At 44.1% G+C, this 15,863-nt stretch overlaps 1 protein-coding gene across 1 annotated transcript in view; it reads left to right on the top strand.

Annotated features, from left to right (window-relative positions):
• The window catches only part of LOC126100756 (follistatin-related protein 5-like), a 250,945-nt gene that overhangs the window by 127,837 nt on the left and 107,245 nt on the right, over positions 1-15,863 (top strand). The window lies entirely within an intron of this gene.

Raw genomic sequence — 15,863 nt, 5'->3', positions numbered from 1 at the left:
GCATTGAGTCAAACAGAGCTTGGATGGCGTGTACAGTTACCTGCAGCTGCCCCTGCAGCTTCAACACGATACCACAGTTCATCAAGAGTAGTGACTGGCGTATTGTGACGAGCCAGTTGCTCGGCCACCATTGACCAGACGTTTTCAATTGGTGAGAGATCTGGAGAATGTGCTGGCCAGGGCAGCAGTCGAACATTTTCTGTATTCAGAAAGGCCCGTACAGGACCTGCAACATGGGGTCGTGCATTATCCTGCTGAAATGTAGGGTTTCGCAGGAATCGAACGAAGGGTAGAGCCACTTGTCGTAACACATCAGATATGTAACATCCACTGTTCTAAGTACAGTCAATGCGAACAAGAGGTGACCGAGACGTGTAACCAATTGCACCCCATACCATGACGCCGGGTGATACGCCAGTATGGCGATGACGATTACACGCTTCCAATGTCGCCAAACACAGATGCGACCATCATGATGCTCTAAACAGAACCTGGATTCATCGGAAGAAAAAACGTTTTGCCATTCTTGCACCCAGGTTCGTCGTTGAGTACACCATCGCAGACGCTCCTGTCTGTGATGCAGAGTCAACGGTAACCGCAGCCGTGGTCTCCGATCTGATAGTCCGTCCGTGCTGCTGCAAACGTCGTCGAACTGTTCTTGTAGATGGTTGTTGTCTGCAAACGTCCCTATCTGTTGACTCAGAGATCGAGACGTGGCTGCACGATCCATTACAGCCATGCGGATAAGATGCCTGTCATCTCGATTGCTAGTCATACGAGGCCGTTGGGATCTAGCACGGCGTTCCGTATTGCCCTCCTGAACCCAGCGATTCCATATTCCGCTAACTGTCATTGGATCTCGACATACGCGAGCAGCAATGTCGCGATACGATAAACCAAAATCGCGATAGGCTGCAATCCGACCTTTATCAAAGTCGGAAACGTGAAAGTACGCATTTCTACTCCTTACACGAGGCATCACAACAACGTTTCACCAGGCAACGCCGGTCACTGTTGTTTGTGTATGAGAAATCGGTTGGAAACTTTCCTCATGACAGCATGTTGTAGGTGTCGCCACCGGCGCCAACCTTGTGTGAATGCTCTGAAAAGCTAATCATTTGCATATCACAGCAGTCTGTAGCACGTCAGCTTCGTGGTGTAGAAATTTTAATGGCTAGTAGTGTATTTTACGACATGGATCGCCTCTAAGTTTGGGAAGGCACCTTAAGAGTTTCCATCAACCTTTATGTTGGTCAGACTGGAAGGAAGTTCAGCACCCGGTGTAGCTATTTCCCAGTGATTGGACCTTATTTGACCCACGATCGGTTATCAGAGAACGAGTGGGAATTTGATGCATATTATTGCTATTTGACCATGTCCTAGTGGTGAAAGGAAGCCCTCTAATAATTTGCAGTATTCTTATAATTAACTGTGCGATCCTGAAGCTTCATTGTTAACCCTCTGATCCTCTCCAGTAGTTCGAGACTGCAGAATGGGGACCCAATGAACCGACCTGCTAAGTTTGGTGCTGTCACGCCTTCACCGACAACCCGTGTCAGTGAATCGCACATAGTGCTGACGTTTCTCGCGTCACAGTCTATGACGTGAATAAAAAACTGGAGGAGTTGTTACCGTATCCGCTGATAAGTGTTTCTTGCTATACCGGGTGATCAGAAAGTCAGTATAAATTTGAAAACTTAATAAACCAAGGAATAATGTAGATAGAAAGGTAAAAATTGACACACTTGCTTTCAGTGAAGCTGTATTATCAGAATGGGGAATGTGCTAGTTCAGCGGTACGATCCTATCGCCATAGGAAGGGGATTCGAACGGGTAGAGGTCCGTTGACAAATGCAGCTGTGGCGAGAATGAATTCGAAGTTCGTAGCCACGGGTTGTTTAGACGATAGACCCCATAGTGGCCGACCGAACACAAGGCGTAATGCTGCTGAGACAGTTCAGGAACAACTGGAGACTGTAGCGTCGATGCACGGCGAAGTCAGCGCTCGTGCAGTCGCACGTCGCACCGGCATTCCATACACTACAGTTTGGTTGGCACTGAGGCATATCCTCCGATGCTATCCGTACAAAATCCATCTGTATCATAAACTGTTACCTGGCGATTTAGTGAAGTGGAGGGCGTTTGCGGTGTGGGCGTTTCAGAAGGTGGCGGAATATGACGATTGGTTGAGTAACGTACTGTGGACCGACGAAGCTCATTTAACGCTCCGAAGGTCTGTCAACGACAACAACTGCAGAATTTGGGCTACCAAAAATCCTAGAACTGTCGGGGAAACTCCATTGCACGACGAGAAAGTCACGGTATGGGTTGGATTTACCACATCTACCGTTATGGGGCCATTTTTCTTCGAGGAAATGCGTGATTCTGGTTTTGTAACTGCTACCATGACGGGTGAGAGGTACGCCGATATGTTACAGAATCGTATCATCTCCAGCCTGACTGATAAACATCTGCTGGAACGTACGATGTTTATGCAGGATGGCGCTCCACTCCATATTGCTAGACGCGTGAAAGATCTCTTGCGCGCGTCGTTTGGTGATGATCGTGTGCTCAGCCGCCGCTTTCGTCATGCTTGGCGTCCCAGGTCCCCAGACCTCAGACCGTGCGATTATTGGCTTTGGGTTTACCTGAAGTCGCAAGTGTATCTTGATCGGCCGACATCTCTAGGGATGCTGAAAGACAATATCCGACGCCAATACCTCGCCATAACTCCGGACATGCTTAACAGTGCTGTTCACAACATTATTCCTCGACTACAGCTATTGTTGAGGAATGATGGTGGACATATTGAGCATAATCTTTGCTTTGTCTTACATTGTTATGTTAATTATTGCTATTCTGATCAGATGAAGCGCCATCTGTCGTACATTTCTTTGAACTTTTTTTTGTTCTAATGAAACCCCATGTCATTCAAAGCATGTGTGTCGTTTTGTACCTCTCTATCTACATTATTCCGTGATTTATTCAGTTTTCAAATTTATACTGACTTTTTGATCACCCTTTATGTCTTATAGCTTTTGGGCAGTCGTCTTCTGAACCCTTTGCGGTAATTATGAATGACCCCTTTATGTTCCATCTCCTCTTGCGTTCGAAAACGAAACGGGGGAAATTGGTGGTGAAAGGGTTAAACAGCACACGATGGTATGTGACTGTATTTCCTTCACCTCTGCAGCGTAATTAAAGAACTCCAAGCACAAATTACGAGAGCCTACTGAAAAGTAATGTCTGTTAATTTTGTATGTGAATACTGTTAAAACTTTTGAAATAAAAGAAATGTTTGTAACAATCTGCCACTGGTGAGCTCCGATTTTCAGCTTTAACAATGTGATGTGTAACATATGTAACGCCCATGTCGACTCGTGAGAAATAGCTTGCTGTAATCGAGTCTAGAATTCGAAGAGTTTGTTCACACATGGAGCACACTCTCCTTCAGCACGTCAGTGCCAGATCACACAGGAGTGCTGTGATGTCTGCAAAAATTCTCCATACAGTCCCAACTAGGCCCATCCGATTTTAATCTGTTCCCATAACTTAAAGAATACCTTCGAGGACTTCACTTTGGTGGTAACGAAGTGGTGGAAGCAGAGGTGAGGGTTTGACTCAGCCAGTGAAGTCAAACATTCCACAGTGATGCTTGCACCTAACTGGTCTCTCGTTTGGAGACTATTTTGAGAAATAGATACGCAGACATGAAAAATAAAGATTTGGCACGTTAATAAAGTTTGTTTTATTTAAAAAGCTTTAAGAGTTTTCACATAAAATAATAGGAGGCATTAATTTCAGCACGCTCTGTATAATGTACACATGAAAAATAAAGAGTTAGCATGTTAATAACGTTTGTTTTGTTTAAAAAGCTTTAAGAGCTTTCACATAAAATATTAGGAGGCATTTATTTCAGCGCGCCCTCGTAACTGGTACTGCATAATGTACACAAAGGTACGTGACGCAGAAAACAGAAATCTATACTCAAATTATCAATCTGACAGAGTTTGAGTGAACGAAAGTTCTTGCGAAAGGGTAAGTTCCTGAGTAATTTTGCGCTTATTCTTCGACGAAAAATTGCAGAACCACTGGACGATCAGTCGTCGCTATTATGGCATACATACGCGATAACAATACGGGGGAACCACACAGCAACATAACCACAAGTTGTGTGAGATGTTGTGGTCCTATTTCATTGTGTGGCTGTAAGGGTAATCATTTGTTGAATACCTTTACACTTTGGCCATTTCATTTATTCTATCCTACCACACGTAGTTCAAAGTGGAGAAAATTGTTAGACTATTCACGACACCTGTGTGCATCATCTCTGTTTGTCAACTACTTCTTCCATGTACGAGGGCGGATCAAATATATATGGGATTTTATTTTGTATTTAAATTTATTTATTGAAAAACTCAACGCAATTATAGTTTATTTTTCCACACAGTCTTCTACTTTGCAAATGCATTTGTCCCAGCGTATGGGCAGCTTTTTGATGCCATCATCATGAAAAGAACTAGGTAGTGTCACCTGCCAGTTGCGCACGAAGTCTTCCACACTCGTCATCTTCAAATCGTCGCCCTCCTAGAGCTTCTTTAAGCGGTCTCAATAAATGGAAATCGCAGGGTGATAAGTCCGGGCTGTAAGGCGGATGAGCAAGTGTAGTCCAGTGCATTTTCTGCAGCTTGGAGACAGTTAGAGCTGCAGTATGGGGTCGCTCGTTGCCGTGGAGGAGGATGACCTGTCGAATCGATCGGTCTCGTCTTTTGCAGCGATATGCAACTCTCACCGAGTTCAACAGTTCGCAGTTGTAAGCAGCACTGATTATGCGTCGCTTATGCAACAAATCAATCAACAAAATGGCTCGCTGATCGAAAAAAAAAAACGGTTGAAAGGATCTTGCCTGCTGACAATCGAGTCTTGGCTTTCACTGGTGCTGCCCCCCCCTTTCCTCCGTTACTCCTTACTGGCTTGTTTGGATTCTGGAGTGTAGTAGTGAACCCATGTTTCGTCGCAGGTGACGATCCGACTCAATAATGCATCACCTTCTTGCGGAAACCTCGCTGTAAGCCTCTGATAGACCTCCAAATGCCTCAACTTCAAATTTTCGGTCAAAAGTTTAGGCACCCATCTGGAATACACTTTAAGTAACTGTAGGTCGTTTGTGATGATTGCCTGACAGCTCCCATAACTGATTCTGACTGTTTGTGCAATTTCTGATACTATCACCCGTCGATCGTGTCAATAATATCTTTTACCGCACGAGTGGTTTTGTCTGTAATGCTGGTCCGAGAACGGTGATCGTGTTGCTGATTTTCCACACGTTGTTGTCCTTTCTTGAACTTTTCATGCCAGGCAAACACACGCGTCGTTTATATTGTTTTATCACCGAACTGTACAGTCAATCTTTGGCAAGTTTCCGCCGGTGTAAATCCTTCACGAGAAGGAAATTTGGTGATTATGCTTTGCGCAATGGACGAGTGCACCTGTTGCTCAGACATCGTGAGCGTTACTGACGAAACGGCGCGAAATATCCTATGTCGTCTGTTTAATTCAGTATAACCTCTTTGTAAGCCATTTTCCGTAGCTCCATGCCCACACTAAACACTGTGAGTTTATAACGTGCAGCACGAGTGCGATGATACTTGCAGATGCACATAATTTTAAATGTGTGATGTGCACCATTCTTAAAAGTGCTAGTGATACTAGTTTTATGAAAACAACGTTCACTCGCAGGCACAATGACAGTGGACGCCATTCAAATAAAAGACGTACAGAGAGCACAGCTGGCTTTTGTAACCACGTGATGTATTTGTCCATGTCGGATCGTATTTCCCATAATACTTCTAAGAGAGCGCACGCTAGAGTCTACTTGACTGGCTTAAGGGACACAGTCTATTTAATAACAGCACGCGTGGTAAACAGATTTTGAGAAGACTTCGCAGGAATTGGAGTTTCATTACTGCGGGCAGGATTCTCCCAATAAAATGCCACCGGTCCTGCGTCTGAGGAATGTTAAAACTGTAATGGAGCAACTGAGTGTGCTATCTGCAGCGAAGCTGGCGGCTTAAAACATTCAATTTTCTGATGTCATGAGTCAGTAGTCCTTTGTCATCAACGAAGTTACTTTTCAAACAGGGAAAGGTTAAAACAATATGAAGTGCGTTCCCATTCACAGAAATGGAATTAACCGTCCTTACTGGTTTTCTGTGTGACTGTATCGACTTAGTAAGCCAGCACGTGTTCGGCAGATTGTAGCAAGAGATAGTGTTTAAAAAAAGTAAAGAACGTGCCGAGATCTCACTAAAGCCAGGTCAACCAAAATCTCAGAGGGGTTTTATTAAATTTTTCTCCCAAAGGCCTTTGAATGGTTATCTGTATTGTTTTTCGCAGAAGTTTTTGAAGGATGTTGCTGGGGCCTCTGGAGGCGCTGTATCAACTGCTACCGATTTACTTTGTCCAGTCTAATGGTAGGCTCTCGGAATCCTTCAAAAAGTACGAGGGGCATACAATAAGTAATGTAACAGACTTTTTCTGAAAGCAGGTTGGTTCCATTCACGAGTACAATGCGCTATACTATTCCCCACTCTTTTGGGTACAAGACCCTACTTTTCCAACATCATCTCTGGTCTGTGTGACTGCCTTACGCAACCTCACCCACAGCCTCCCGCGGAGTGTATCCTTCAGTGGGCCGAAAATATGGAAGTCCTAACGTGCAAGATTCGGGCTGTAGAGTGGATTAATAAGAAATGAAGTGTTCTGAGTTCCTCTCGGCTGCGCACACCAACACAGATATCCAGTTGAGCAGCTTGACTATCATCCGTCTATAACCTCGTATGAGAGTGTCCAAACGTTCCAAGACTGCAAGGAGTCACAGCTATGTGCGGCCGACCGGCATGCGGGGGATCAAAAACGGTTCAAATGGCTCTGAGAACTATGGGACTCAACATCTGTGGTCATCAGCCCCCTAGAACTTAGAACTACTTAAACCTAACTAACCTAAGGACATCACCCACATCGATATCCGAGGAAGGATTCGAACCTGCGACCGTAGCATGGATTTCTGGTTGGATGGTTATAGGTATAGGGTAATATCAACAGCAGCGGAAAATACTATGAGAGTAGAATTCGTTATGAACACGAAGGTAGGTCAGACACTGTGTTACTATGAACGGTTAAGTGACACGGTTGTTACCAGAATCGACAACAAACCAACACCGACAACGATACTTCAGGTATGCATGCCGACGTCGCAAACTGAAGATGAAGAGACAGAGGAAGTGTATGAGGATATTGAAAGGGTAATACAATACGTAAAGGGAGATGAAAATCTAATAGTTACGGTAGACTGGAATGCAGTTGTAGAGCAACGAGTAGAAGAATCAGTAGAGGAGGAGGTGTACTTGTAAAAACCCGGGGTATACGGGAATATTTCAGTTAGATTACGTAATGATCCGAAAGCGGTCCCGAAATCAAATACTGGGTTATGAGGGGTAACCAGGAACAGATGTAGACAAAGATCAGTTACGAATAGCAGGCTGCAGTTTAAGAGATTTGTCCGGAAGAATCAATATGCAAAGAAGCGGGATACGGAAGTACTAGGGAATGACGTGATATGCTTGAAGTTCTCTTAAGCTATAGATACAGCAAAAAGGAGTATCTCAGTAGGCAGTACACTTGAAGAGGTATGAACTTCTCTAAAAAAGACAATAACAGAAGATGAAAAGAAAAACATAGGTTCTGGTAAGTGCGAGAAATCCATGGGTAACAGAAAAACTACTTCAACTGGTCGATGAAAGAAGGAAGTACAAAAATGTTCAGGGAAATTCAGGTATAAAGAAATACAAGTTGCTGAGGGATGAAATAATAGGAAGTACAGGGAAGCTCACATGAAAAGGCTACAAGAAAAATGTGAAGAAATCGAAAAAGAAATGATTGGCGGAAGGACAGTTTCAACATATAGGAAAGTCAAATTAACCTTCGGTGAAACTTCCTGGCAGGTTGAAACTGAGTGCCGGACAGGTACTCGAACGCGGGACCTTTGCCTTTCGCGGGCAAGTGCTCTACCACCTGAGTTACCCAAACACGACTCAGGACCCGCCCTCACATCCTTACTTCCGCCAGTACTTCATTTGATTCTGGAAACATTTGGTGAAATTAAAAGTAAGTGTGGTAACACTAAGAGTGCAACTCTTCCATTGTTAAATGCAGAGGTGAAAGCGGATACGTGGAAAGAGTGTATTGACGGCTTCTGTGGGGACTGAGCTTTGTCTGATTCGATAGGAGAAGAAACAGGAGGCGATATAGAAAAGATAGGGGATCCAGTATTGGAATCATAATTTAAGAAAACTTTGGAGGGCTTAATATCAAATAAGACAGAAGGGGTACATAACATTCCATCAGAATATCTAAAATCTTTGAGGTAGTGGCTACAAAACTATTGACGTTGGTGTGTAGCATGTGTGTCAGGCGATATACCATTCGACTTTCGTAAAAATATCATCCACACAGTTCTGAAGACTGCAAGAGCCGACAAGCGCGAGAATTATCACACAATCAGCTTAACGCTCATGCAACCAAGTTGCTTACAAGAATAATATACAGAAGAACGGAAAAGAAAAATGTGGATGTGGTAGATGACGATAAGTTAGGTTTTAGGAAAGGTAAATGCGCCAGAGAGGCAATTCTAACGTTGCGGTTGATAACGGAAGCAAGAATAAAGAAAATTCAAGACCTGGAAAAATCGTTCGATAATGTAAAATGGTGCAAGATGTTCGTAATTCTGAGGAAAATACGGGAAAGCTGCAGGAGAGAGAGACGGGTAATACAAACTATATATTTGTGCCAAGAGGGAATAATAAGAATGGACGACCAAGAATGATGAGCTCGGATTAAAAACAATGTAAGGCAGGGGTGCAGTCTTCCGCCCCTCCTGTTCATTTTGTACATAGAAGAAGCAATGATGGAATTAAAAGAAACATTCAGGACTGGAATGAAAATCCACGGTGAAATGGTATCAATGATACGATTCACTGATGACATTGCTAGCCTGAGTGAAACTGAAGAATAAATACATGATCTACTGAATGGAATGAACAGTCAAATGACTACAGAATATGGATTGACAGTATATCGAAGAAAGACGAAAGTAATGAGGAGTGGCAGAAATGAGAACAGCGAGAAACTTAACGTCAGGTTTGATGGTCACGAAGTAGATAAAGTTAGGGAATTCTTTTATCTAGGCAGCGAAACAGCCAGTGACCGACGGATTTAGGAGGACATCAAAAGCAGACTAGCAATGGCAAAAAGGGCCTGGCCAAGAGAAGTCTACTAGATCAAATATAGGCCTTAATTTGAGGGAGAAATTTCTGAGAATCTAAGTTTGGAACGCAGAATTGTATGGTAGTGAAACATGGCTTGAGGGAAAAACGAAACAGCAGGTAACTGAAGCATCTGAATTGTGGTGCTGTAGACGAGTGTTGAAAATTATGTGGACCGATAAGGTGTGCAGTATCGGAGAGAAAAGTAATATGTGGAAAACACTGATAACGAAAAGCGACAGGATGATAGGACATCTGTTAACTTCCATTACACATGAGGGATCTGTAAAGGGTAAAATCTGTAGAGGGAGACACAGACGGGAATACATCCTGCAAATAACTGGGAACGTAGGTTGCAAGTTCTATTCTGGGATGAAGAGGTTGGCGCAGGAGAGGAATTCGTGACGAGCTCCATCCAACCAGTCCGAAAATAAATGGTTCAAAAAGAGGAGAGAGAGAGAAAATATTACTACACTACTGGCCATTAAAATTGCTACACCACGATGATGACGTGCTACAGACGCGAAATTTAACCGACGGGAAGAAGATGCCGTGATATGCAAATATTAGCTTTTCAGAGCATTCACATGAGGTTCGCTCCGGTGGCGACACCTAGAACGTGCTCACATGAGGAAAGTTTCCAACCGATTACTCAGACACAAACAGCGGTTGACCGGTGTTGCCTGGTGAAACGTTGTTGTGATGGCTCGTGTAATGAGTAGAAATGCGTACCGTCACGTTTCCGACTTTGATAGAGGTCAGATTGTAGCCTATCGCGATTGCGGTTTATCGTATCGCGACGTTGCTGCTGGCGTCGGTCGATATCCAATGACTGTTAGCAGAATATGGAATCGCTGAGTTCAGGAGGGTAATACGTAACGCCTTGCTGGATCCCGACGGCCTCGTATCACGAGCAGTCGAGATCACAGGCATCTTATCCTCATGGCTGTAACCGATCGTGCACCCACGTCTCGATTCCTGAGTCAACAGATGGGGACGTTTGCAAGACAACAACCATCGGCACGAACAGTTCGACGACGTTTGCAGCAGCATGGACTGTCAGCTCGGAGACCATGGCTGCGGTTACCCTTGACGCTGCATCACAGACAGGAGCGCCTGCGATGGTGTACTCAACGACGAACCTGGATGCACGAATGGCAAAACGTTATTTCTTCGGATGAATCCAGGTTCTGTTTACAGCATCATGATGGTCGCATCCGTGTTTGGCATCACGGTGAACGAACATTGGAAGCGTGTTTTCGTCATCGCCATACTGACGTATCGCACGGCGTGATGATAATGGGGTGCCACTGGTTACACGTCCCGGTCACCTCTTGTTCGCACTGACGGCACTTTGAACAGTGAACGTTACATTTCAGATGTGTTACGACCCGTGGCTCTATCCTTCATTCAATCCCCGCGAAACCCTACATTTCAGCAGGATAATGCACGACCGCATGTTGCAGGTCCTGTACGGGCCTTTCTGGATACAGAAAATGTTCGACTGCTGCCCTGGCCAGCACACCCTCCAGATCTCTCCCCAACTGAAAACGTCTGGTCAATGGTGGCCGAGCAACTGGCTCGTCACAATACGCCAGTCACTACTCCAGATGAACTGTGGTATCGCGTTGAAGCTGCATGGGCAGCTGTACCTGTACACACCTCCAAGCTCTGTTTGACTCAATGCCCAGGAGTATCAAGGCCGTTAATACGGCCAGAGGTGGTTGTTCTGGGTACTGATTTCTCAGGATCTATACACCCAAATTGCGTGAAAATGTAATCACATCACAGTTCTAGTATAATATATTTGTCCGTTGAATACCCGTTTATCATCTGCATTTCTTCTTGGTGTAGCAATTTTAAGGGCCAATAGTGTACTATACATGGTGTGTCACGAAGAAGTAACATCCCTTTTATTTCGTGAACGGTTACACACGTCGAAATGTAGTTGTCGGCAAATGTTACATCGTCGAGGGACATGTGTTTTTTTTGTTTTTTTTGTTTAGTTAATGTTTTTAGCGTTGCCATTAACAGAAATATTAAAGCTTCCTATAACTGCATTCGGTAGCTCTTGATAAGACAATTACAGTGAAATAGCGTTGTTAATGTTGACGTTCAAATCCATCATGAAAAATTCGAGAAATTTCGAGGTATGTGAGAGCATGGCGGCCGGAATCGGCATATTTACCTATTTACTTGTCAGTACCGCAGGTTGCTCATTTCTGCTTTAACATTTGTTGCCAGTAGACATGCACACCAATGAGGAAAAATTGAATGTGCTACTTTTACATGAAAGTATGCCGTAAAAACAATACAGCAGTACAGGGCTATCTATCCGGATCCCCAATATCCGACGCGCCAGGCAGTTCCACGAAGCATTAAGACGTTAGTGTGGACAGGCTATTTGAGAGTCAGAAAGAGGACAAAAAAGAAGACTGAAACTGACAGAGAATACGAAGAAGCTGTTCTGGCTACGACGTTAATGATTCCGCATAGTAGGCCTAGTATAAGACGTGGTGTGAAGGAATACCGTATCAGCTAGACGAGTGTCATTCGCATCCTGCCAGAATTTCCATTCTTATCAGTTGTGACTACATCAGGCACTCGACGACGATGATTTCGAGAGTCGTACAGGATTTTGAAGGTTTGATCCTCAACAACTGAGAGACGTATCCTACGTTCTTCCAACGTTTGATCTTTACCGATGAAGCAACGTTTACTAACAACGCTAATGTAAATTTGCACAACGTGTAGTATTGGGCAGTCCAAAATCCACTCTGGCTTCGTCGGGTGCAACATCAAAGGCTGTGAAACGTGACTGTATGGTATGGCTTCATAGGAAATTACATTACAGAACCTTACAACATCTCAGACGTTCAAAATAGACATTCGGACGCACACTTTCTGACGAATATTCTAGAATTGGTAGCCCTGGAAAGTTGACAGTGTATGTGGTTGCTACACGATGATTGTCCAGCTCACCCGTCCCGTGCTGCAACGCGAATACTGAATGAGAATTTTCCTGGACGTTGTATATGAAGAAATTCTATTTTTATAAGGCTTGCGAGGTTCTCCGATTTGAGTCCTCTTGATTTCTCTCTTTGGGAAGCACTCAGAGGTGCAGTCTATGGTGAAACCCCACTTACGTCGGGCGACATGTGTCGTCGAATCGACAGTGCATGTCCTAGCATATCATCCACTGCCATTACATTTGTTTGTAGCTCTTTTGAACGGAGATTGCAAATTCACCTTTCCGTGCATGGTGAGCAGTTTGAACTCATGCTTAAATAACGGATAAATTTATTTTATTGGAAGAAAAATTTATGTTATTTTCTTGGGTGGTCACCAAATTATTGATAGTAAATTGTTTATTTCAATTTACGTGTGTACTAAATTGCATTGCAATATCAAATAAATATGACGGCGTGTCTTGCACGTAGCTGTTAACACTGTCATTACACGCTTACGTTCAGCATGAAACGAGCTTTCCTTAAGAGGAATATTTATTTTCAATAAAATGTTTTGTTCAAAGAATGTATCCCATATGATATAACTCAGAGCAGCGTAAGTACAGACAGTTGTATAACAGCATGTATTTTACCTCTAAGAAGCACACAGCCACGTACAAGAGAAGGCAGGTCAAAACTTCCCTATAACATTTAGATATTTAATACCGTAGCTGCGTATAAGACCTCTTGATGTTTGAAGAATCAACACTTGATTTCTCTGTTTCAGCGCACGTGAATCTGGGAGGATAAACAAATGAAAAATAAGTTCCATAAACCCTTTGTGTTACGCTAGATTATAGTCTATGTCGTATTTCCATACACACATTCGTAGGTGAACCTACATCTAGGTCGTAAGTTGGTTAAAGGAGAAATATAGTTTTATTCTCGAAGCACAGGTCTACATTAGGGTATACAAACACACAGCCTGGTCCGGCAGGCCTGCTTGGCAGTGTTCCCAATGCAAATGCCGTTTGTGGTCACTGTGTCCTCACATGCCAAGAAATGTCTCGCCTTTTTTTTTTTTTTTACTACAGGTTTCAACACCAACAGTAACCAACCCTGATTCACTGTAACCGTTTTCTCAAGGGCTATCGGATGAAGATATAAAAAGTATAAGGTTCCATTAAAAAAAATACTTGCTTCAGCATCTCCATTAATACCAACGCTAAAAACACGAACCAAACAAAAACATACGTGATCCTCGACCCTCTAACATTTGCCTACAGCCGCGTTTCTATATGTGTAGCCGTTCACGAAGTAAAAGGGCTGTTACGTCTTACCAGACTCACCCTATACATATGTATGTCACGTGGCTACCGGAAAGCAGATCGCGTTAGAACGTCACCCGAGGGACTCGGAGGGACACGCCGGCCTCATATCCAATCCTCCTGGCGGATTAACGACGAGGACCGATATGCTGGCCGACCTAGGCCGAGGTTTTGGTTGGTAACCTATATACGACTAGTTGAACAGTCGGATTCTTAGCTGCTACGCTTGTTCCGCCTGATTTCCAAGATTTGAAAACATTTACAAAACGTTCGCACTTTATCACATGGGATCCAGTCAGGTGTTGATACGAATGCACCAATTCCTTCTCTGGGAGTAGTGGTGAGGGGCAATGGCAACTGGAAGGGACTCTGGCCACGCTCTGCTACAAACACTGCCAAATCTAAAAATTAATATGTCGACCTCATATACGAGTACAGGGTGTTACAAAAAGATACGGCCAAACGTTCAGGAAACATTCCTCACACACAAATAAAGAAAAGATGCTATGTGGACATGTGTCCGGAAACACTTAATTTCCATGTTACAGCTCATTTTAGTTTCGTCAGTACGTTCTTCCACCGACGCTCAATGGAGCACGTTATCATGATTTTATACGGGATACTCTACCTGTGCTGCTAGAACATGTGCCTTTACAAGTACAACACAACATGTGGTTCATGCACGATGGAGCTCCTGCACATTTCAGTCGAAGTGTTCGTGCGCTTCTCAACAACGGATTCGGTGACCGATGGATTGGTAGAGGCGGACCAATTCCATGGCCTCCACGCTCTCCTGACCTCAACCCTCGTGACTTTCATTGATGGGGGCACTTGAAAGCTCTTGTCTACGCAACCCCGGTACCAAATGAAGAGACTCTTCGTGCTCGTATTGTGGACGGCTGTGATACAATACGCCATTCTCCAGGACTGCATCAGCGCATCAGGGATTCCATGCGACGGAGGGTGGATGCATGTATCCTCGCTAACAGAGGACATTTTGAATATTTCCTGTAACAAAGTGTAAGTCACGCTGGTACGTTCTGTTGCTGTGTGTTTCCATTCCATGATCAATGTGATTTGAAGAGAAGTAATAAAATGAGCTCTAACATGGAAAGTAAGCGTTTCCGGACACATGTCCACATAACATATTTTATTTCTTTGTGTGTGAGGAATGTTTCCTGTTCGGCCGTACCTTTCTGTAACACCCTGTATATATGGGATAGAGGTCAGAAAAAAGAAGACCAACGAATTTATTAGTATACTTCTCAATCACAGGTCAAAGCGCAGCTGGCGAAGTACGCGCACGGAAAAAAAAATTGGCAACAGCAAACGATAATGAATATAGAGCAATAAAATGTTGAGAATATACGTATTTGGTTAGGTGACTTGTTTTTAAGTGATTAAGACTGCAAGATCACAGGTTGATGTAAGCGTGAGCTAAGCCATTGCAAAAGTGAAATGCTGCTACATTAATAACCGGTGTAACCGGCAGAATGTTGAATGCAAGGGTGCAAGCGCGAATGCATTGTGTTGTATAGGGGCCGGATGTCAGTTTGCTGGATAGAGTTCCATGCCTGTTGCAGTAGGCCACTCGATACAGGAAGCGTTAATATTGGTTGTGAATGAAGCTGGATAGTCGTCCGATGATGTGCTATACACGATCTAGTGGAGACAGGTCTGTCACAGAGACGGAGAAGGCAACTTGTCACATTCTATAGAATATGTTGGGTTACAACAGCGGTAGAGGCCATCCTTATCCTTTTGGAAAACTCGCCATGGGATGCTGTTTATAAATTGCAGCACAACAGGTCGAACCACTAGATTTATGTACAAATTTGCAATCTGGGTTCATGCGATAATCAGGGGAGTGCTCCTTCTGTCATATGGAATCGCACCCTAGACCAAAACTCCAGGTGTGTCTAATACGCAGACTGGTTGGTTGTTGACCCTCAGCTGGCCTCCTTCTGACTACCACACGGCCATCACTAGCACCAAGGCAGACCAGCTGTCATCAGAAACGACAACAGACCTTCTCCCTGCCCTCCAGTGACGTCTCTCATGACACCACTGAAGTCGCAAATGGTGGTGGTTTAGGGTTGGTGGAATGCATGCTACAAAGCGTCTGGCTCGGAGCCGCCCTTGACGTAAGCGACACCTAACAGTTCGTTGTTTTACTGTAGTGCCAGCTGCTGCTCAGATTGCTGCTGCAAATGCAGTACGATGTGACAGAGCCATACCCCCAACACGGTGGTCTTCCCTCTCGG

This window comes from Schistocerca cancellata, chromosome 1 (genome assembly GCF_023864275.1).
Source record: "Schistocerca cancellata isolate TAMUIC-IGC-003103 chromosome 1, iqSchCanc2.1, whole genome shotgun sequence".
In the NCBI taxonomy this organism is placed as follows: Eukaryota; Metazoa; Arthropoda; class Insecta; order Orthoptera; family Acrididae; genus Schistocerca; species Schistocerca cancellata.
The sequence above is the reverse complement of the archived record's forward strand: the minus strand, read 5'-3'. Positions and strand labels throughout refer to the sequence as shown.